Here is a 24,262-nt window from a genome sequence, read left to right as displayed (position 1 = left end):
GTCGGCCTATTTTGGTGAGAAAATTTTTTTCACCAATTTTGCTATTAATGTAAGGATTTCCAAATTTTTTATTAATTTTTCGAAAAAAAAAAAAAATTATTTTCTGAAATTTTTTTTCGAAAAATCAAAAATTAAAAAAAAAATTGAAAATCAAAAAAAAAAATTGAAAAACAAAAAAAAAATCAAAAAATTGTTTTAGGGGGGTCCGCAGACCCCCCCGTGACCCCCATACCACGTCTGCAGATCTATCGACAGTACTGTTGCTGTAGTGTACCTCCTACCGGCCGGTACATGACACCGCCACAACCTACCGTCGCCGCTGCTGCGTCCTCCTAGCTCCGCACGACGCCACCGCCGACACCCAAGACCTGCACACCCGCCGCCTCCGCCGCCGTGTCATGTACCCTCTGGCCATCCTTCTCCCATGTCTCCCCAGCGGTAGACTCCTCGGCGATGATTTCCACGGCTCCTCCCGCCGATCGCTCCAGATGCCGCTCCTCCTCTCTGACCAAAGACCCCGCCACGCAGACACCCAGTCAGCCTCCGACCCCACCATGCAGCTCTCACACAGCCGCCCGTATGACACGTTACCTACCACATAGAGCCCCCAGGCCATTGCGCCCAGTCAGCAAATCCATACGGTACGGCCTGCACAATCACCTGCTTAGTTAGTAGTCCGTACAGTATGGATGCCCAGTCAGCAGGGAGGTGAAGTTTTTGCGACGGTCATACGGCCATCAAATTTAACACAATAACTTGCTGACATCAGTGCCACATCATCATTTTTCAAAAATTTTGCAGACCCCTCTCATTGAGCTTTTTGATTTTGCAGTTCAACTTCAAATGGCCATAACTTGCTCATTTTTGCTCCTTTTTGGGTGCAATTTTTTTTTAAATGGGCTAGAATTTCATGCTCTCCATAGTGGTGAAGAAATTTTTTGATTTTGTTGCACTTATTTTTTAGAAAATGCAGTTTTTGGTGATTGTACCTGAGTAATCCCAGTTTTTGCAACTTCAGAGGCTTCATTTAGGGTCATACGACCTCCTTTTCAGGTGCCATTTTTTTTGAAAGTGCGTATTTTTTCATCTACTTTCACATGACGCTATCAGATTGATGCTATTGTAAGTAGAAATTGTACTTTCAATTTTTGGCCATTTTTGGCTCTCTTGGTACTTGTATATTTTCTTGAATCTTAGTTAGATTCATTACACTATTGATTGAAGTCTCTTGTATCTCATTTGAGAAGTTGTAAAATTTGCATCATAAGTCCACTTTGCCTTGTTTTGCAAGTGGCTCATTGTAATCGCACTAAGTATAAAGTGCCAAAATCATCACTTTGGGGGGGGTACTTTGATTGATTGAATTTGGGGGGTGTCTCTTGTTCTCTTGTTCTCTTGTTCACTTGCGTTCTTTCTTTTGCTACTATGGGCTCTTCTAAGTTTCCTCTCTTAACTCCTCATAATTATGCTACTTGGAAAATTCATGCATGGAGTAAACTTATGGACAAAGGACTCACTTATTACATTGATGGAACTATTGTTGCTCCCGCTGATCCTAAGGTTGATCCAGTTGGTCACTTGGATTGGCTCACTAAAAATATCATGGAAATTGGTACCTTAAGAAAGTATGAATCAAAGGATCTCATTTTTCATATTGAGAAGTGTACTCTAATCAAGGATGCTTGGAAAAAGTTCAAGACTTGTATGGTCAAGTTGATGAGATTAGGGGATATCAAATTGATAGTGATCTGACCATGTTAGATCCCAAGAACTTTGATACTATACAAGATTATGTCACTAAGGCAAATGAGTTGAGGGCACAACTCAAAGATTGTGGCATTGATAAGAAGGATACTCAATTGATATTCAACTTGATAGGAAAGCTTCCACAAGAATATGCAGCATTTGTTTCTAGTTTCCAAACCCATAGGATGACAATGGGTTCAAGCTACAAAATGCCTACATTTGATGCTTTCAATGGAATGTTGATGATGGAACAAACTAAGTTGATAAGCATGGGCATTCTTAAGGCTTCTAAGTCTCAAGCAGTAGTGGCAAATCAAGGGAACAAAGGAAATCAAGGAAAGGACAACTCAAACAAGAAGAAATGGCAATCAAAGCCTAAGGAAAAAGCACCATCTTCTCCACAACAAGGAGATTCATCCTCTTCCAAGAGAGATAATTCACCAAAGAGGGAGAGACCTACTTGTGCCTATTGTAAAAAGATTGGTCATGAGGAGCTTCATTGCCATTCTAAGAAGATTGATGAGCTCACACATATCATCAAAAAGCACAACATTGATTTGCCTAAAGTCTACAAGAAGGATGATTCATCAACTTCCACTTCCTCACATTCAAAAGGAAAAGGGCAAGCATTCATGGCTTCTACAAGTGGGAAGACTCACTCTTTTGGAACAAGAAAGGGAAACGCTCTTTGTGCTACAACAAGTCATGATTCAGAGAGATGGCTTCTAGATTCAGGGGCTTCTCATCATATGGCATCTTCGCAGTCTATGTTCTCTACATTTGAGCCTTGCACCATGCCACAAATTTTGATGGGCAATCATACATACATGGATGTGATTGGGAAAGGATCTATTGACATTGGGGATAACTCCTTCAATGATGTGTTGTGTGTACCCCACTTGACAAACAATCTCCTGACTCTGAGAGAGTTGTGGAGTTCACACCTGACTCTGTTTTCATTAGAGACTTGGAGACTAGAGCTATCATTGCAACTGGGGTGGTTGATCATGCATCTCGGTTATACTCCTTTTTAGATTTTGTTGATGATGATGATTTCACATTTGATGATTCTACACATGATGATCACACTTATTGTGATGGTTCAGATTTTGAGGAGAACTTTGGACACTTGAACATGGGGATTCTCACATGTGACCCCATTCTTGAGTCTTGTATTTCATCTCCTCATATTGATATCACATCACCTATTGCACCTGATGATGCAGATAGTGCGACAGTTTTGCCTTCATGTGATTCAGTGCAACAGGATATTCATTGTCTTCTAGCTTCAAATTCATGGGATGATTACTTGACAGATATTGCAGGTTTGTTTGTGGAATCCTACATTACAGATTTGGGAGACATCATTGATGACATTCATCTTCTCTTTGATGAAGATGATCCTTCTTCGATTGTTGTGAGGGAACACTCTGACCCTCTTGTTCATTCTCTACATGATCATTCTTTGGAGGTTGACATGATTGTGGATACTTATGTACAACAGTTGGAGGAGGTCTCTTTATTTTTTGAGGAGACATGTGAGTCTTTGGGACATGTTCTACATCCATCTCCACTAGATCTTGGAGTGCCTTTTTCAGCAGTGTGGCACAATTTACCACCTTTGGAGGGGGTATCTTTCAGCATCAACATGGGGACACTTGAGTAGTTTTCAGAGATTCCTTTCATCATAAGTTTTCTTCATAAATCTTCCCTTCATGATTGGGGAGACTTCATGGATACACCTTTGGTTTTGTTTCTTCCTAAGGGGAGGAATGTTGTTTGACATTGTGGAGTAGTTTCTTCATACATCGAGCTTCTATCATTGGTGCAGATTCCACATTGAGGGAGGGCTTCCTAGCTTCTCTTCTTCTCTCATATTGGGGGGACTTTTTCCTCACATGGGGTTTTGTTCTTCACATTCTTCTATGAGAGTTCTCTTGTATTGCTTTCATCTCTCTTTTGGGGGAGGTTTTTTTCCCATTTGGTTTTTCTCTCTTTCCCCACTTTGTGAGAGTTTTCATTGCATTGATTTTCATGCATTTGCATTTGTACATGGGTACCTAACATGGCCTAGTAGTCGGGACCCATCTTGCATTGCTTAGTTGCAATGTAGACATAAGTGCATTCCCCTAAGTTGCACTTAAGGGGGGGTGTTGGTGTAAATAATTATTCATCATGGATATTATTACACTTTACTTAAGTTTACTTAGGAAATGCATTTCATAGTAGTTTGGGTATGAGACACTTGGTTGTTTGTGCCACATTGGGATAGTGTGTGTAGGAGAAATTCCACCTTTTATGGTGTTGATCTTGTTGTTACACTCCACATTTAGTGGGTGATCCACCTCATGTGGACTATTATATTATTTCTCCTACCTACCCACACCTATTTCCTACCTACCCTTGTTTCTTATTGAGCCACATGTCATGTTTGTGTGCTCACATATCCCTAGCCTTGCCTATATAAGCAGGCTCATCTACATTGTATGTAATTGATATTATTGATCATTTTCTATTGATGAGAATATAGTTTATTCTTGTCCTATATTTTGTCTCTATTGTACTTTTCATTGAGCTCTTGATCTTGGCAAAAATCTCACACAAATAAATGCAATTTAATGTTTTTAAATACTAAAACATACCCCAAAATCACAAAATTTTAATTGGTTTAACAAAAACAAATTCCCTTCAGTTCATGGGTACCATTTCCCCCTCTTAAATCATATAAGACATGGGGAAAGAATTAACATACTATATTTCCTATTTACCTCCCAAGAGTCATGTATTGCAAATGCAACAAATCCACCACTCCACCAAGGTTTAATGTATTTGATGTACAAATATGCTTTAAACCATTCCTCAAGCTCAAGCTATCTACTCCCTTTACCTAGTAATCCTAAGCCTAAAAAGAAAAAGCAGGAGTCCTCTATTAAAATAGAATTATTTGAATCAAAACCCCTATGCTCTCCTAATTCCACCCCCCGACTAATCTCAAGTGTGAGAAAATATTGATGTTGTAGGAAATTGAGTCCCCAAAGGTTACCCTCCTTAAAATAAACCCAAACAAAAGAAAACTAGATACCCCCAAAAAAAACCTTGCCAAAGGTAAAAAGACAGAGAAGGACTCTTTTAGGAAGAGCATCACAATTGATCTTGACCTGAATGAATCAAACAATGAGGAGGAGAGAATATTGGAGAGGGGGAGAAAGGAAGGTAGTTCGGGGGAGAGAAGATCTGCTAAGCTACTTGCCAAGGAGAAGAAGGTTGTGCCTGAGACTAAGGGAACAACTACTAATCTTGAGGAAATATTTAACCTGGAGGAAATGGAGGATTTTTCTAATGAGGATTCAAAGGATGAAGAGTTTCAAGCTAAAGAAGAGGAACAAGAAGAACAGTATAGGGAGGAGATGGAACAAGAGAGTCCAAGGAGGACTCTGGGGATTCTTACCAGAACTCACATCCTTTCAATCCTCAAGAGGATGTAGAGATGGTTCCTTTTTCTCTAGATTTTCCAGTAGAGAAAGAAAGTAGCAAAAACTTAGAGGATCAGATTACGAAGATCAAAGAAAGAGTCACAAACCTGGAATAGAAAAATAAAGACTATAGGTAGCATTTTGATAATATTTGTGAGGCTTTTGGCTTCCGCTACACTATCACGGATGATATCATGAGAAAGGTTGCTATGGGAGTAGTGTCAAGACAAAGAATGATAAAGAAGAAAGCGAGGAAGTTGGAAAAGGAAGGGAAGATGGATGAGGATAGTGAAGACAGGGAGGACAATCAAGAGGCTACCCGGATGAGTCATGTTAATAGAGGCTTCAACAAAATTGGAGTATGATCAATAATGATTAAACTGTAATGCTTAGTTTTGTTTTGTTTAACACTCTTCTTAGGATAGTAGATGAAGGAGTTCGTCTATATGATAGTATGAGGCCTCTGTGCCACTTAAATAAAACTATTATGATGACTCTCTCTATTGTTATAGTTCTTATTCTTGTGGATACTCATTATACTTTAATTATTCTTGGTAGGTGGTGGTTAGTTAATATTAGTATGTTTAGTTATAAAGTCATGTTAATTTTTTATTACTTCGAAAGAACATCAGGCTGGGATTTCTTAGCTAATTCTTTGAAACCAACTCTTGTGATCTTGTACTCTAATTTTGTTGTTTTATAGGCTCAAGGCCTTCTCCCTACTAATATAATTAAAAACAAAAAAAATAACAAACCAACCAAATTTTAGAATTGAATTTTTTTAAGTAGGGATCAATTCCAACTATAAAAATAAATTTGACTGGATACTCAATCAAATCCAAATAAATAGAGATCATATTTAAACATATATATAAATATATTAATAAATATAAAATCTAATAAATAAATAAATAAAAATATATACATAAATATATAATGAAAATTAAATATATTAAAATATATATAAATAAATAAAATCCTTAAAAATTCAACTTTATATAAAATTACAATATTTATTAATATAGACATATAATAAAACATTCTAAAAAATAAGTTAAAAACTAAATGTGTATCCCATGTTTTACATATAGTGTAATAAAAATTTACTGGTTTTTTGGGAGCTTTCTAAAATTCTACCTTCATTGCAATAACTCTAATTGTACCTTAAATCACTAGATATTCATTTCTTACGTGTGCTCTATAACAATAGGGACACCAAATTTTATTCCTTCAAATGCAGGTGAAATTTTTTCTCCCATATTTTTCTAGAATATCTTGTTGTAAGGGTAAAAGTACAAACCTATGTCACACTTTTACAAAGGAAAAGGTTAAAACACAATAATAAGTGTTCAATTTAGTCACCATAAAAGTGGCATTTTTACTTTGAATTTGAAGATGATGTAAACTGATGAAATGTGTAAAATTTGATGAAGTAAAAGTCTACTATTTTTTGAATTTTTTTAAGCTTTAAAGTCAACTTTTTTATTGCTAAAAAACACTCAAAATCAGGAGGTTTAGTTCCCACCAAAAAAGAAAATGTAAATCAACATTTTTTTTAATTTTGATATCCCTTATAGATGACATCCATATACAGTGTATCAAAAAAATAAATTATTTTTTTATGTATACTTTCTTTGTTATAGCATTTGGAAGTCGAATATACCAGAATTTGATAGTTTTTTTCTCCCACCACAATTTGTCTATTCAACTTTTGATAATCAAAAAACAATAAATACCCTTTTGGAGAAGACTCTCTCCGCTAGTGAACCATATTTTTTTTTTTAAAATTTGAGTTTAGTCAATATTTTTGTTTTGTTTTTCAAACCACCATCTCACCGAACATTAGAATACCTACTTGTAGCATTTTTTACATTATATATATTAAATGTAATCAAAACATCATAAAAAGTATATGAGTATATTCTTCACTTCGATCCCTACAAAACGGTTTTTTTTTTTTTTTAATAAATTGAATTTACCTATTGAATTTTGTTGCAGAAGTCAGAAGTTTTAGAAAATGGCCAAATTTGGTGATGTGGTTGCCACTTAGACGGTTCTAGTCGGAACCCTAATGGCCGATGTGGCTGGTCATTTGCATGACCATTTGCTTGAAGTTCATATAAATAAAACATAACATTTTATTTTAAAAAATTAATTTCAACTCAGTGGGAATTAATAAAAGTGATTTTTAAAATAAAGTGGTATTTTCATATTTTTCAAAACATATATGTCTAATTGACATACATTTTCATCATTTTAAACATATATAAATAGATATAAAAATAAATTTACACATAAACATACATTTTCATCATTTTAAGTTCATGTGAGAATATAAAGATATAAAACGATACTTAATCATAAAAAGAAATATAAGCATCTGTGACCCTTTAGGATCACATATGACCCCTTAGGACACTATTGGGTCCTATGGGGTCAAATTGGGTCTTAAGGGGTACATTATACACACTAGGATGCTATAAGGGGTCATATGTGGTCCTAAGGGGTCACAAATGTCACATGTGTTAGAACACATTTGTGACCCCTTAGCACCACCTATGACCCCTTATAGCATCCTAGTGTGTACATTATGCATACTATTGGGTCCTATGGGGTCAAATTGGCTCCTAAGGGGTACATTATACACACTAGGATTCTATAAGGGGTCATATGTTTTCCTAAGGGGCCACACATGTGTTAGATGCTAGAAGGGGTCATATGTGCTCCTAAGGGGTCACACGTGTTAGAACACATGCGTGACCCCTTATAGCATCCTAGAGTGTATAATGTACCCCTTAGGACCCAATAGGATTCTAAAGGGGTATAAGGGGTAAATTATATACACTAGGATGTTATAAGGGTCATATGTGGTCCTAAGGGGTCATGCATGTGTTCCTAATGTGTGACCCCTTAGGACCACATATGACCCCTTCAGACACTACTAGGTCCTATGGGGTCAAATTGGGCCCTAAGGGGTACATTATACACACTAGCATGCTATAAGGGATCATATGTGGTGCTAAGGGGTCACACATGAGTTAGAACAAATGTGTGACCCCATAGGACCACAAATGACCCCTTATAGCATCCTAGTGTGTGTAAATTACATTCTATTAGGTCATAAGGGGTATGTAATATAAATTAGGATGTTACAAGGGGTCATATGTGGTCCTAAGGGGTCACGCATGTGTTCTATATGACCCCTTAGGACACTATTGGGTCCTATGGGGTCAAATTAGGTCTTAACGGGTACATTACACTCACTAGGATGCTATAAGGGGCCCTATGTGGTCCTATGGGGTCACACATGTGTATATGTGGTCCTACAGGGTCACGCATGTGATAGAACACATGTATGAACCCTTAGCACCACATATGACTATTAGGGGTCCCATAGATACTGAGAGGGGGGGTGAATCAGTATCTAACTAGTGATTAGATTTTCGTAACTTAAAACATGCAGAACATAATATAATAGTGTACCGGTATGCAAGAAATAATGCAGTAAACAGAATCAAGAACATCCACATGAAAAGTGCACCATAACACAAGATGTTAATGAGGAAACCTGGTGTGGGAAAAACTTTGGTAGGATTTGTGACCCACAATATTCACTCACTGGCCAATAAGAGAATATTACTTACAATAGGGGCCTGCACATGTAGGAAGGCCAACTGCCTAGAGCTCATTGCTCAATGGGAAGTCTCACTGACTTACAATAAGGATTATACAAATCCAATATCTTGTATTTCTTTACAATAGCAGCTTCAATGCCTGATTCAGTACCGGTTCCTGCTCTGTTCTTTACATATACCCCTTGACCTATATTTCGCACATTAGGTCTACCTAATATTTTCCTTAATGCTTCTATTCATTCATTACAAAATGTCTACAATGATCTCTTCTATATATAAGACTCATTTTACAATTTGCCAAGTCAGCTTACAATAATAAACAAAATATTATATAACAAAAATCCTGTCGGCCTTTGTGTCGGTATACTTCCTTTCTTCTGTGTTGGTGCCGGTGTCCTGAGTGTCAGTGTAGAGTGTGATCTGCTGATGCTGGTATAATGTCTTTGCCGATGCCATACGATTGCAAGGTTGCCATCAATGACAAAACCTTCAATCACATACAATGTCTCAATGGAGTGTGCATATGCCAACAATCTCCCCCTTTGGCATTGATGGCAACACTCATGAGAAATTTCAAAAAGTATCGAAAAATGTGTAGTCCAAAAATTTGAGAGCTCCCCTTGAGCATATGATTCCTATCTTGTGATTTGAATTTTCTCATCCCACAACTCGCCCTTTGGCATCAATGACAAAGGTTGTCAAGATGTCAGTAGAGTTTGTGGTTTCAACCTTGTAGCTGGGTAGTTATAATTTGAAAAAGGTCTCCCAAAATCAAGTTTATACTATCCATAAACTTTTTGCTATCCTTTATTGTTTTCTTTGTTCTCTTCACTATACCGGTGAGATGCTGCAAATGCTCTACCGGTGTTTTGCTTCCCTGTATTAATGCCTCAGAAATTTCCTTCCACAGAGATGCTAGATAGTCCAATCTTGGACTTAGTTTAGATGTTTTGCCTTATTTATTATTCTTTCTTTCTCTCTTTCCAATTTGAGTAGTTCTTCCACAAAATTTTTTATCTTCTCTTCAAAAACTGATAGTGTATCAGGTGAGTTGACAAAATTATCTGCAAGTTTATTGATCTCATCTTGTACCTTGCTCATTTTCTTGTCAATATCTACAGTCAAAAAGTTTGTTTTACAAGTATCTTTATATAGATTTTTGTATTCTTTCAACAAATTACATAGTTCCGATAGAAGTGTGTCAAAATCTCTATTACACTTCTTTATTTGCTCATCAAAGAATTTATGTTTTGCAACTTCTACTTTTTCCTTCACTGACTCTTCCTTTATTTTCTCAATGTTTTCAGAGATATATTTACACAATGTATCCAGTTGTCCTAAAGAATCTTTATTGTCTATATTATAATTGGGAGCAATTACCTTCAAAATTGGTATGGAATCATCAATTGCTTTGTAAGCTTGTGAGCTGTAGTCGGTTATTTTCTTGATAGAATCTAATAGCACCTCAGTCACATTTGTTGATTTATATCCTGATGATGATCCAACAATCCGAGTACTAGTGGAAGTAACCAAGCTTGTATTGACCTCTGGTAAGTCTGTTTGTGTCTGCATTTCTTTAAGCACTGGTTTTCCTACTTCACTAGTTGTCGGTGGCACTGTTTCCTTATGTACCTGTTCCGGTTCTTGTTCTTCTGGAGCCTTTAGCTCTATTTGTTTCTTAGTATGTTGCATTGCCTCAGTCTATGTCTCAGTCTCTACCTTTTTCTCTTTATTTTCTATCGGTTTATCTATTTCCCTTGCTACTAGAGGGTCACTAGCCATATCTGACTTAACAGTTGTATCTTTGTCTACTATTATGTTGATTTTCAGAGTATCAACTTTCACAGTATATAGGACTTTAGGATTAGGATTATTATCCTCTACATCCAAACTCTCAGCTACCGGTTGATCTTCAGTAATTGTTGATTTTACCAGTGGAGTATTTAAAGAAGGTGGGGGTAAGTTGTCTCTAACCTTGATACTTGGTGGTCCACCAACTTTACCTTTCCCCTTGTCTCTATCTTTCTGATAAACTTTTATGGGTTTAGGGTTCTTGTACCCTTCTTATTTTTCTTTCTCAACCAGGAATATATCCCATCCATCTTCTGTTTCCTCTGTCACTTCATTAACTCTTCATACCATTAGTGAAATATGCCAGTGTGCAGTAGAGAATACTGATCGGTTGGCCTTTGCAATCAGATCATCAATTTCTTGTGGAGAGTTTATCGGATATATAGCAAGTAACTTCTCAATTTTTATTTTCTTATCCAATTCTATCACTGCCTGTCTTCTTGCCTCTAGTCTCTTGAATAATTCATCTGGTATTTCATTGACTACTTCCATCAAAAATTTCTTGTACATATCCATGTGCAATATAACACTATTTTCAACTTGTTCTTTTTCATCAGCTGTTAGAGTGTCATATATTTTCTCTATGTTCTTCAGTTTACCTTCCTCTGTGATTTCATCTTTCTTGATGACAAAGCATATATCATCTTTGTATTTGTCTACAATCTTCTGTGATAATCTTACTCTTTTCTTCATTTTGTCTTTTAATGCTTGGAAAAAGTCATTAATATTGTTTTCCTTGTTCTCACCCATGTTATTGAATAGTTCAGTCAATTGTTTGCCTACCAGTATGTCATATCCAAGTTCTTTGTAACCTATACCGGGAACCTGTTTTGTTATGTGTAGCATCAGACATAACAATTTTCCAAATCTGAAAGTTCCTTTCTTGTCCTTCTTGATCTTTCCAAGATTGTCAAATTCATCCTTTAACCATTCACATATGTCAATTTTTGCATTATCTGTGACCATGTCATAAGCACTCTTAATGCATAAGCTTGAAACTGAATTAAGTCTATTAGCATGAGTAGCTTTATATCCTAATATCATACTGATGAATCTCACATTGATATCTTTTACATCATTAACCCTTAGGGACCTCTTGTCAAATGTTGCACCAGTTAGGTTTATAACTAGGTCATTGGAAACCTTCTTGGTTTTATCTAGTCTTTTACTGGTGGTCAGTAACCCTGTGACAGCTTTCACAGCTTCTGTGGTGATCTTGTGGATTGCATCTCACCAGAAAAATTCTCCATGTACCCTACTTAAAACTATCATAATCACATCCTTTGGAATTTTAGGAATGCTAAGGATCTCTATAAATCCTAGAGTCTCATTGATCTTGTGTTCATCCTTTATATTGCCGGTATTATCACATATCACGGTTTTATACATGGTTTTAATTTCCTCATCTCCTAACTCTTCAATGTTGTAGTGGATGTACATTCTGAGGTCTTCAGCATTAACAACTCCCTTAGGAATTTGAGAAAAAGCACCTAAGGTATCATCCTTCTTTGCTATCTCGAGAACTAACTAAAATACGGTCCTAGGTCTTTTTATTATTTCAACAACAGTAGGGTTTTCTATGTATTCAATTGCAGAGGTGGATGCCATGATTAAATACCTTTTACTGCCTTGGATGGATGATTGCTTGGAGTGTGCTATCAGAGCCTTGTCCTCTATTTTTAGAAGCCTAGCAGCTAGAGGAAGATCTTGATAGAACACATGTGTGACCCCTTAGCACCACATACGAACCCTTATAACATCCTAGTGTGTACATTGTGCATTCTATTGGGTCATAAGGAGTATGTTATATAAAATAGGATTCTATAATTGGTCATATGTGCTCCTAAGGGGTAACACATGTGTTAGAACACATGCGTGACCCTTTAGAAACACATATGACCCCTTAGGACACTATTGGGTCCTACAGGGTCAAATTGGGTCCTAAGGGGTACATTATACACACTAGGATGCTATAAGGGGTCATATGTGCTCCTAAGGGGCCACACATGTGTTCTAACACATGTGTGATCCCTTAGGATGCTATTGGGTCCTATGGGGTCAAATTGGGTCCTAAGGGGTACATTATATACACTAGGATACTATAAGGGGTCATATGTGGTGCTAAGGGGTCACACATGTGTTAGAACACATGTGTGACTACTTAGGACCACATATGACCCCTTATAGCATCCTAGTGTGTAGGTTGTGCATGCTATTGGGTCATAAGGGGTATGTTATATAAACTATGATGTTACAAGGGGTCATATACATGCTCCTAAGGGGTCACACGTGTGACCCCTAATGATCACATATGACCCCTAACAACACCATATGACCCCTTATGATACTGTATGATCTTATGGGGTCAAATGGGGTTAGTAGGGGTCATTACGAGTCATAAGTGGTCTTAAGGGGTTATTAGAGGTCATAAGGGGTCATTATAGTCCTAAGGGGTCTTAAGGTATCTTATGGTGTTGTTAAAGGTCATAAGGGGTCTTTAAAGTCCTAATGGGTCTTATGGTGTTTTTAGGGGTCATTACACTATATGATTCTATGGGGTCATATGGTCTCCTAAGAGGTATGTGGTACCTACTAGGACTTTAAAAGTGGTCATATGAGGTTGTAAGGGGTCACATGTGTGTGACCCCTTAGGACACATGTGTGGCCCCTTAAGGACCCATATGACCCCTTAGGACACCATGTGACAATATGGTGTCCTACGAGGACATATGTGTGGCCCCTTAGCACCCATATGACCCCTTAGGAATTTAAAAGAGGTCATATGTGGTTCTAACACATGTGTGACCCATTAGTACCCCATATGACCCCTTAGGACACTATATGACCCTATGGGGACATATGGTGTCCTAAGGGGTATGTTGTACCTACTAGGACATTAAAAGGGGTCGTATGGGGTCCTAAGGGGTCACACATGTGTGGCCCCTTAGGGCCCCATAAGACCCCTTAGGACACCATATGACCCTATGGTGTCCTAAGGGGTTATATGGGGTCCTAAGGGGTGAGACATGTGTGGCCCTTAAGACCCCATATGACACCTTAGGACACTATATGACCTTATGGGGTCATATAGTGTCCTAAGGGGTATGTTTTACCTACTAGGACTTTAAAAGGGGTCGTATGGGGTCCTAAGGGGTCATACATGTGTGGCCCCTTAGGGCCCATATGACCCCTTAGGACACCATATGACCCTATGGTGTCCTAAGGGGTTATACGGGGTCCTAAGGGGTCACACATGTGTGGCCCCTTATGACCCCATATTACCCCTTATGACACTATATGACCCTATGGGGTCATATGGTTTCCTAAGGGGTATGTTGTACCTACTAGGACTTTAAAAGTGTCATATGGGCTCCTAAGGAGTCACACATGTGTTCTAACAAATGTGTGACCCCATATAATCCCATATGACATTTTATGACACTATGGGGTCATTTGGTGTCCTAAGAGGTATTTTATACCTACTAGTACTTTAAAAGGCATCATAACACATGTGACCCCTTATATATGGTGTCCTAAAAGTTATGTTGCATGTACTAGGACATTAAAAGGGGTCATATGGGGTCCTAAGGGGTCACACATGTGTGGCCTCTTAGGACCTCATATGACCCCTCTGGAAACTATATGATCCTATGGAATCATATGGTGCCCTAAGGGGTCATATGGTGTCGTTAGGGGTCATATGGGATCTTAAGGGGCCACACATGTTTTAACATGTGTGGCCCCTTAAGATCCCATATGACCCCTAACGACACCATATGACCCCTTAGGACACTAGGTCATCCTATGGGGTCAGTAGGGGTCGATAGGGGTCATTAGGTGTCATAAGGGGTCTTAAGGAGTCATTAAAGGTCATAAGGGTTTGTTACAGACATAAGGAGTCTTAAGGGGTCTTTTGGTTTTGTATGGGGTCTTATCTTAATAGGATGTATTAAGCGATCGTTCATATCTTAATAGCTCCTAGGATGTACTAAGGGGTTGTATGATGCCTTAAAAGGTCCTAGGATGTACTAAGTTCTCCCAAGTGTCTTAAGAGGTCCTAGTATGTGCTAAGGGGTTGTAGGATAACATTTTAACATCTAATTGTATATGTGTACAACATTTATAAATAATTAAGCATTAAAAGAATTTAAGCATTAAAATATTTTAACCATTAAATTATTTTAAAACTAATATATTATTAAGCATTAAAAAATTTTAAAATTAATATATTATTAAAAATTAAAAACTAAAAAAATAATAAACTATACAAAATTATGAAAAAAACAAACTAAAACATTAATATATTAACACTAATTTATTTGCCCCCTTCTTCTCCTCGATCGCTAAACTGTAAGCTGGTTAGTGCAAAATGAGGTGAAAATCCGTTTTTGCAGGTTATATAGCAAAGGGGTTCCGACTGGAGCCGAAACCCTTTTGATCAGAACTGTTTTGGTTGGAATGCCTTTGCCACACCAGCGCCATGTGATTACCACATTGGTCCAGTCAAAACCCTTCTAGTTGGATAGCAGGGATTAGCTCTAGGTGCGACACAAATCCGTACTTATACCCATAACTTTTTTTAATTTTTCTATTTCTTCATTTTTACTTTATTCTTTTCTCTAATATTTGGCTTCTATTTTGGTTAGTATCTCCATTCACTCATTTTCTCTTGTACATTATTTACGATACATCATAACTCTTATTTATAGCTTCAAATTAAATGTAAACCATTTTATTCTTTATTGCTTAACTATTGTTTCTTGAAATTTGTAGAGTACACTTTTAAATCTCTAATCATATTATTTGACCTTCTCATTCTCCTCTTGTATCATCTTTGTCATTCTATTAAAAATCTTAGTATGAATATCAAAAGAATAAAAATTTCTCAAAATTTATTGTCATATCTCATAACATGGCTTGTTATGCTTCAGAGATGCATTAACATATCATTTTAAGTATTTATTTCTCAGTGTCTCCATAGAACCATATATTCAAGTCTAATCCTCATCTATGACATCTCTATTCCATGTTTGGCATAATTATTTAATACGAGGAGTTTAGTCCCATTTGTGACCATCATTATAGGGTTTTAAGGCATAATTTATTTACCTCTTTCTTGTTTAGTTATTTTACATCTGATTAATATCCTTTTCTTGGCTCTCTTTAATGTCCTTAGGTGTTCTTTGTCTATTTTTATATTTTTTCTTGATAGTCTTTCCCTTTTTCCCTCTATCTCTATGCAATTAAATTTCAAAGTATTCACTACCCAGTATTAGCTCAAAAATATTGTATTTTTCACTTTCTATCATTGTTTCTAGTATCAAAAAGATATAATATATATCTCTTCTTTATAAACTATTCTTTCACTCTTTCTAGTATCAAAAAGATATAATATATATCTCTTCTTTATAAACTCTTCTTTCCTTATTTAGTATGAGGTGACTCTTAATCTAAGGGGTTCACTTCTACAAGGTGTCTTTTCATTTTTGTGGATGTATCTTTTGGTATTTTTTCTTTCTTTAATGTCAGTAGTTAATGTAGACTTCTCCCATACTTCTTGTAATGTTTCAATTATATCCATGACAAATTCTTTGAAAATTTCTCATGCATTTTCTTCTTACACGTTCTTTTATTTTTCAAGTGAAATTCTAACCTTCTCATCATTTATTTTAGTGAATATAAACTTCCACATACTAATTTGTCTAAGTAGTCTTCCCTTAAATCTAAAATTTTAAGTTTTAAAATTAGGTTTGACAAAATCTTAAATCCTTCTTTTATTTTGACATAGATTAAATATATGATTCTTGAGTAACAAATTATAGTGACAGACAACCCTTTCTTCTACATGCTAGCTAAGCACTACTAGTTTTAACTCTTTTATAAATGAATCTATAAATTCCTCATATTCCTTTATTTAATATACTAATCCATTCATATTCTCTTATCCTTTACTTCTACACTCTAGCGAAGCACTACTAGTTTTAACCCTTTTATAAATGAATTTATAAATTCCTCATATTCATTTATCTAATGTACTAATCCATTCATATTCTCTTCTCTTCTTACTTCTTACATGGATAGTTAATTGATGAAATGTTTCATTATTATTTGAAAATATAATAATCACAACCATAGATATATACATCAGGTATGATGATAGATAAAAATACTTTGTAAGGTCTATTGTTGTGTCACTAGAGAATATGTTCTAGTTCAATTTCTAGAAATTTATGTAAAGATCAAAGACAACAAATCCTAGTTATAGTGAATGCTCCTATGATGAATGTGTAGATCTAGATTTATATTGAAGCATCAATTGAAGCATTTCTTTATGGAATGTGAATGATATGCAAATAAATCCCTAAAGATAATAATATGTCAAATGAATGCAATTTAATGGCTTTTAATAAGGAAACATACCACAAAATGACCAAATTTTAGTTGGTCTAGGATAAAAAAATAATAGACCAACCAAATTTCATAATTGAATTTGTAATAAATAAGAATCAATTCTAACCACAAGAATAAACTTGAATGAATACACCATCGAATCCAAATAAATAGCAATCACATTTAAGCATACATATAAATATATTAATAAATATAATATCTAAATAATTACATAAAAAATATATATACATAAATATAAATTAAATATGAATAAATATATATAAATAGATAAAATCTTTAAAACTTCAGCCTTTTATAAAATTAAAATATTAATTAATATATACCTATAATAAAATAAACACTAAACTAAATAAAAGGTGATCAATGCTGCTAATTTCAGCATTGCACAAGTATAAGAAAGGCAAAACCTCTCTAAAGTCGAGAAGATTGAGCATCAACATCAAAGCCAAACGCATGCGAGAATTCAAAAATATAATTGCGTCTGCCACATCGTTGCAGAGTAGAGTGTTTGGTTACTAACCTATCTTGCTCCTCAATATCACTATTAAAAATCACTTGCCCTAAATCACTCGCTGCCACGAAACATTGCTATGCTCATAACATATGGTTTGGTGAATAAACATCTTTCGAGTACCGACTCTTCTCTTTATTGTGGACCCCAAAATTTCCCTTTAAACGTCCCCGCGCTTTCTACTCGATTGCATTAATCAAACAACACTGTTTTTGGATTCAGCAGTTTGTAAGGCCCTGATTCTTTCTACTGCGCAGCATAGCAAGATTTTTTCTGTTTGTTAGTTCAATGGCAGGATCAAGTATAACGCACACAACAGTGAGTTCCTTAATTCTCGTAATATTGAGCATGATGGCCCTCATGGCTGCTGTGGGAAAGCAGGGCGTCATGGCCCAATCAAGCTGTACCACAGCCCTTTTGAGTTTATCTCCGTGTCTGAATTATATCATGGGAAGTCAGACGACCTTCCTCAGGGGTGCTGCGACGCCCTTGCTTCTGTTGTGAAGAATAACGCTCCATGTCTGTGTCAGCTGCTGACTAGTAATAATTCGCTGGGGATTCCCATTAATCAGACTCGAGCTCTCGCTCTGCCCGGCCTATGCAAAGTCACCACGCCGCCTGTGAGCCAATGCCAGGGTACTAAAGCATCTGTTTGTTTACTTTCTATTGAGATTTAATAAATTTACAGGGTGTTCAATGATTTTTTATTTATTTTTAACTGTTTTATGTGCAGATTCAGGAACTCCTACAAGTTCCCCTGCTCCGACAGCTTCAGTGCTCCTTCCTACTTCCCCTTCTGCCAACGGTCCTGGCACTCCAAAAGCACAGGCATTCCCTAGTTCGATTCCCACTCAGAACAATTCAGCTTCGAGCACTTTTGTATCCCCTGTGCTTAACGTCGTGTCAGCAGTGCTATTAGCTGCAGTTGTGATGTGAAGATAAATACCATGTTTTTAAGGCACTGAAGCATAGTTAGATATTAAGCAGCGTGGACTTCAATATAGATTTGCTTATGTTTTAGTTTTCTTGTAGGTTATTTAAAATTAAATTATTAAGCTTTCAGTTAAGAAAGAAACAAAACTTTTTTATGCTGTAGGACATAAAGTAGTAGTTCAAGCTTCTCTATCTGGTCATGATTTTGTAAGCTTCTATTAATTAATCTTATAAAAGTGCGTTGTTTTTCAGGTTTGAGTACATTGTAATTTTTTTAGGAATATATGTGTCGATTTTTTTAAATTTATAATATAATATATATTTATAAAAAATAGGATACAAGACCATCTTTTAAAAACAAAACAACTAAACTAAGAGAACTAAACCCGTTGATGAGCCATGTCATGATTGTTTTCTCTACAGCGACTTCAGCGTTTACCTCTATTGAAAATGAAAAAGGCCAAAACCATTAAAATAAAAAAACTTGTAGAGAATATAGAGATGCAAATATATTATATGAAAGTGCACAGTTGGAATACATGGTACTGGATTTGATTTAAACATGCTTGCTTGTATAGTGACAGAGTGGAAGTTGTAAATATACAATTTTAAAGGGGATGTAGCTATTCTCGCTCCAAAACCGTCAACTCATACACCATGTTATTGACAAGTAAAAAAATCACAGTTGTTGTTGGAGTGAGAATAGTTGTGTCCATTTAAAGGCACCTCAAATGAATAATAGAAGCTTTTAGTCAGCAGACCTAGAAAGAAGGGGGTAATTATGAGAAGTTATAGCCAAGTGTCACGTGTTTGAATGTTTAAGATATAATTTATTAAAACATATTATTTTTTAACATTTTTTAATATTTATTTGGATATAATGATTATAAGGTTTATTATAATGGTAGAGGTGAAATGTAATAGTTTGAGCATGACAAGAAAATTTCATCTATTATCTTAAATTTGATTGTCATTTACACGTCAAAATGTTAATATTTAGAATCTTCAAAATAAGGAACACAATCTTTATGTCGACATGTATCAACTTAAATAAAATAGTTCTAGACTAAAATAAATAATTTTTAAAGTAAATAAAATAGTACCAAATTGATATCTCTTGATATTTTTTTAGATGGATGTATTTAAGATATTTATAAAAGTTATATAGCAACCCCCTTGGGATGTGATAGAAAAGGTGTTGATAGTATTAAACTTTATGCTCTATTTCAATTGGAAAGGCATGCATGTCAAATCCAACAATTTCAAAAAACTAAAATAAAATGCAAAACAATTCACCACAATGACATGATATTTACTCTTAGGAAACTCTTTTTAAATATGCCTAACCTCCAAAACTTAAACTAATATATCCATAGTATAGAATCCAATTATAATGCATCAACAAGCTCAATCCTTTATAGAAAAAAAATAGTACAATTCTAAAGAAATTTTGATAGCATAACCTACTATAAAATTATACAATCATAAGAAGATATACTTCTTCAAACTATGAGCCAATATATATTTGCAAGACTCAAAACTACAAATCACCAATAGTTTCTACAATTGTGAGAGAACATCATGGGCTAAAAGTGGCACCAAAATATCCATATAAATCTCAATGTCTCCAAATAAACAAGAAAAAAGTTCAAAGCTCTCACTTTCAACTAAAGAACTTTACTTGTGATCTTATCTAGGTTTCTTGTAAATTACACATGCAAACTAAAGACTCTCTTTATCTTATTCAATTTTACATTTAACTCCCCATTTTCATGTTCTTTCCAATGACCTTACAAGTTATCATAATTACTTTTAGCATATTTCGCAACAACTAAATTATAATCACAAATTGTTGAATTAAGACTACATATGACAATGAAATATAATTAAATAATTAAATATAACTATTAAAATAATTTGAGATGCATAAATGCTTCAACATTCTTTCACTTTTTGAACACCTTATAAGACCATAAGGGGAACAACAACATCTAATTAGTAAGGGATGAAGGGCTCATATATTATCTACACTATTTAAACTTCTATGTGCTCATAGGCTTCCCCAATGCATCTACAACATTAAAAAAAGATCCAAATTTTAAAGTCATCATTATTCCATCCTCCATCATGTCCCAACTTATATGATAGTAGAAATCTATATGCTTAGTTTATGCTTAAAAATTCAAGTTCTTTTCTAGTTTGATTGAACTCTAACTATCACATTTAATTCAAATTTCTCCCTAACTTAGACCAATATCGTAACACAATTTGTAATCCCAGATTTTTTACTTGTGAAATTGAGTATCTACCATGTATTTTACCTCTATAGTAGATAAATTGATCACATACTTTTTCTTTCTCATCTAGCTAATTTCATAACTAAACAAGTTAATAATATAACCACTCATATATTGTCCACATCCCCTACCCAACATAAGTCATAAAAACCCTTGGATTTCCAAGTGTTATAATTACTCTCCTTGGTAGTAAGTAGAATACTTTGCAAAGCCTCAAAAGTACCTAAAATTTCTCTTCATCATTGATGAGTACACTCTACCAAGAAAATCCCTATTTAATGACTTAAGAATTTAAGTTTGTATCATTGTAATATGTAGCCGACTGGAACCGCATCATGTTTTGGTTATTAGATATCATGGTTATGATTTATGTTGGGGTTTAACAGTAGGTTATCAGTGATTACCGGTAATGGTAAAGAGTTTATTACTAGTTTATGATTGATTTGATATTTTATAAGTTCAAGTTTTAAGTTTGAAATTATTGTTATTATTGATTCATCCCCCTTTTAGTATTAACTGGATCCTCTAAGATTAACAATTGGTATCAGAGAATTGGTCCTCTGTGTGCAGAAAGCTTAACATCTTGAGGGAAATATCCGAAATAAAGATGATGAAAAAGGAGGGTCCCAATTTTACCAAGGACAACTATCGGATATGGAAAGACTAGATGAAGATATACATTAAAGGATTGGGTGCTCAGTATTTGAATCATGTGATAAATAAGTATATTGCTCCTACTACCAGCCCCTTGACACCAGATGAGCTTAAAGAACAACAACAAAACATTCAAGTCTTGGAAGCAATTGTAAGTACTTTATTTGATTCTGAGTATATAGATGTTCATGGATTAGAAACTGCATTTGAGGTATGGGAGAAATTAGAATTGATTTATGGAGGAGATGAACACGTACAAAGAGCAAAAGAAGAAAGTTTAAGAGGCAAATTTGATGACTTGAAAATGGTTGATGGTGAGAACATTGCACAATATGGTCAAAGGATTAAAGAAGTTGTAGGTGGTATTAAGAGTGCTAGAGGTAAGATTGATGATGATATTGTTGTTAGTAAAATGCTTAGAACTCTCCTACCACAATATGCTATTAGAGTTTCTGCAATTCAAGAACTGAGATCTATTTCTAAAGAAAAAGTTAGTGTTGATTCTCTTGATGGAAAGTTGACTGCATTTGAGTTAAATAGATTTGATAATAGTATTTCAAAACCGTTTGAATATGCTTTTAAAGCTTCTATAACTGATACATCCATGAAGAAAGGAAAGGATATTTGTCATAATTGTGACTTTGGGTCTAGTCATGGTAGTAGCAAAGGTGAGGATGATAATGAAGATCATCTGATGGAACCTAAGGCACTATTGGCTAAAATATTTCCTAGAGGCACTGGTAAATATAAAGGTAAATTACCCTTGAAGTGTTTTTCCTGCAATAAGATTGGACACATTGCTACAAATTGTCCTAACAATGAGAGAAAAGAAAAGTTAAGGAAATTTAAAGGAAAATGACACAAACATTGCTATGTTGTTGTGGATGAAGGTGTGACTGATGAAGAATCAGAAGAAGATGACAATGAGGAGATAATGTTTATTGTTATGAAGGAAGATCTGACTAATGAAAAGGTATTGGTGTCTCACATGGATAGCAGTGATGAATGGGTAATAGATAGTGGTTGCTCACACCACATAACCGATGATAGAAACAAGTTCTTATCCCTTGAATAATTTGATGGTGGTGTAGCAAGGTTTGGTAACAACTCACCCTGCATGGTTAAAGGTCGAGGAACTATTTCATTGAATGGAAAAAGTAATGTTGATGATGTCTTTTTGGTTGATGGATTAAAACATAACCTTTTGAGTGTCAGTCAATTAAATGATAAGAGATATTTTCTAGAATTTAAAAGTGGAGTGTGTAGGATTCTTGGAAGTAATGGAGAAATGATTGCTACTAGAAAGAAGACAAGAGGTAATGTATTCCATCTGAATACTAATGTGAATAGTTGTTTGGCGGCAAAAAATGAAGACAACTGGTTATGGTACAAGAGGTTTTGTCTTGTGAATTTTGATAATTTGATAAACGTTAGTAAATCAAGTATTGTGAGAGGTTTGCCCCAACTTATTAAACCGGATAATGTGTTATGTAAGGATTGTCAGATGGGTAAGATGAATTCTATATCTTTTAAGAGTAAGTCTTTCTCTTTAGAAAATATTCTAGATTTACTTCATACTGATCTTTGTGGTCCTATGAGGAATAGGAGCTATTTTGGTGATATATATTTCATGATTTTCACTAATGATTTTTTCAAGATGATGTGGGTAACTTTTCTAAGAGAAAAGTATGAGGCACTTATTAAATTCAAAGCATTCAAATCTTTAGTTGAAAAAGAAACCAGGAATAATTTCAAATGTTTGAGATCTGACTGGGGAGGAGAATTTACTTCTGATGAATTTGTGAAGTTTTGTGATGAATAGGGAATCAAGAGGCAGAGGTCGGCTCCTAGAACTCCACAACAAAATGGGATAGCATAGAGAATGAATACAACAATTGTTGAAGCTACTAGAACCATGCTGATTCAAGGTGAAGTACCAAAAATATTTTGGAGAGAAGTAGTTAGCACTACTATTTACACTTTGAACCTGGTACTTGTCAAGAGAGGTAACAACAAAAATCCTTATGAATTATGGCATGGGAGGACTCTTACTATAATTTTAGAAATTTTGGGAGTAAATGTTTCATTAAATGTGATGATTTCACTAGAAAGTTTGATGCAAAGTGTGATGAAGGTATTTTCTTGGTTACTCTACAAAGAGTAAGGCTTTCAAACGTTATGACAAAACAAAAAGGATCATTGAGAGTGAAAATATAAAGGTAGATGAACTCTCTGAGAAATGTGATAAGACCAACAGATCTGAACCTGAGAAAGATGAAGAAAAACTTGTGTTTATTGATCCAGAAGTAGAAAAGAATGATAAGTAGGAAAATGTAGAAATAGGTTCTCAACCAGTAAATGAAGAAAGAGATGAAGAAAATTAACTAGAAGGAACATTACAATAATTGGCAATACCAAGATATGTCAGACTAAATCATTCAGGATAATAAATTATCCGAGATAAAAATGCTACTGTACAAACAAGAAGGGAAATCAGAGAAAACACATATCTAATTTCTACTATCGAGACTGAAATAGTAAGAGAGACATTGAATGATGATGATTGGATTAATTCTATGAATGAGGAATTAGATCAGATAGATCAAAACAAGATATGGACACTTTTTCCCATACCAGAAGACAAGAATGTGATTGGCACTAAATGGGTCTTAGAAACAAGTTGAATAAAGAAGGCAAGGTTGTGAGGAATAAATAATGGTTGGTATACAAAGGCTATGCACAAGAAGAAGG

This window comes from Cryptomeria japonica, chromosome 1 (assembly GCF_030272615.1).
Source record: "Cryptomeria japonica chromosome 1, Sugi_1.0, whole genome shotgun sequence".
Lineage (NCBI taxonomy): Eukaryota > Viridiplantae > Streptophyta > Pinopsida > Cupressales > Cupressaceae > Cryptomeria > Cryptomeria japonica.
Note: the sequence above shows the minus strand (reverse complement) of the source record.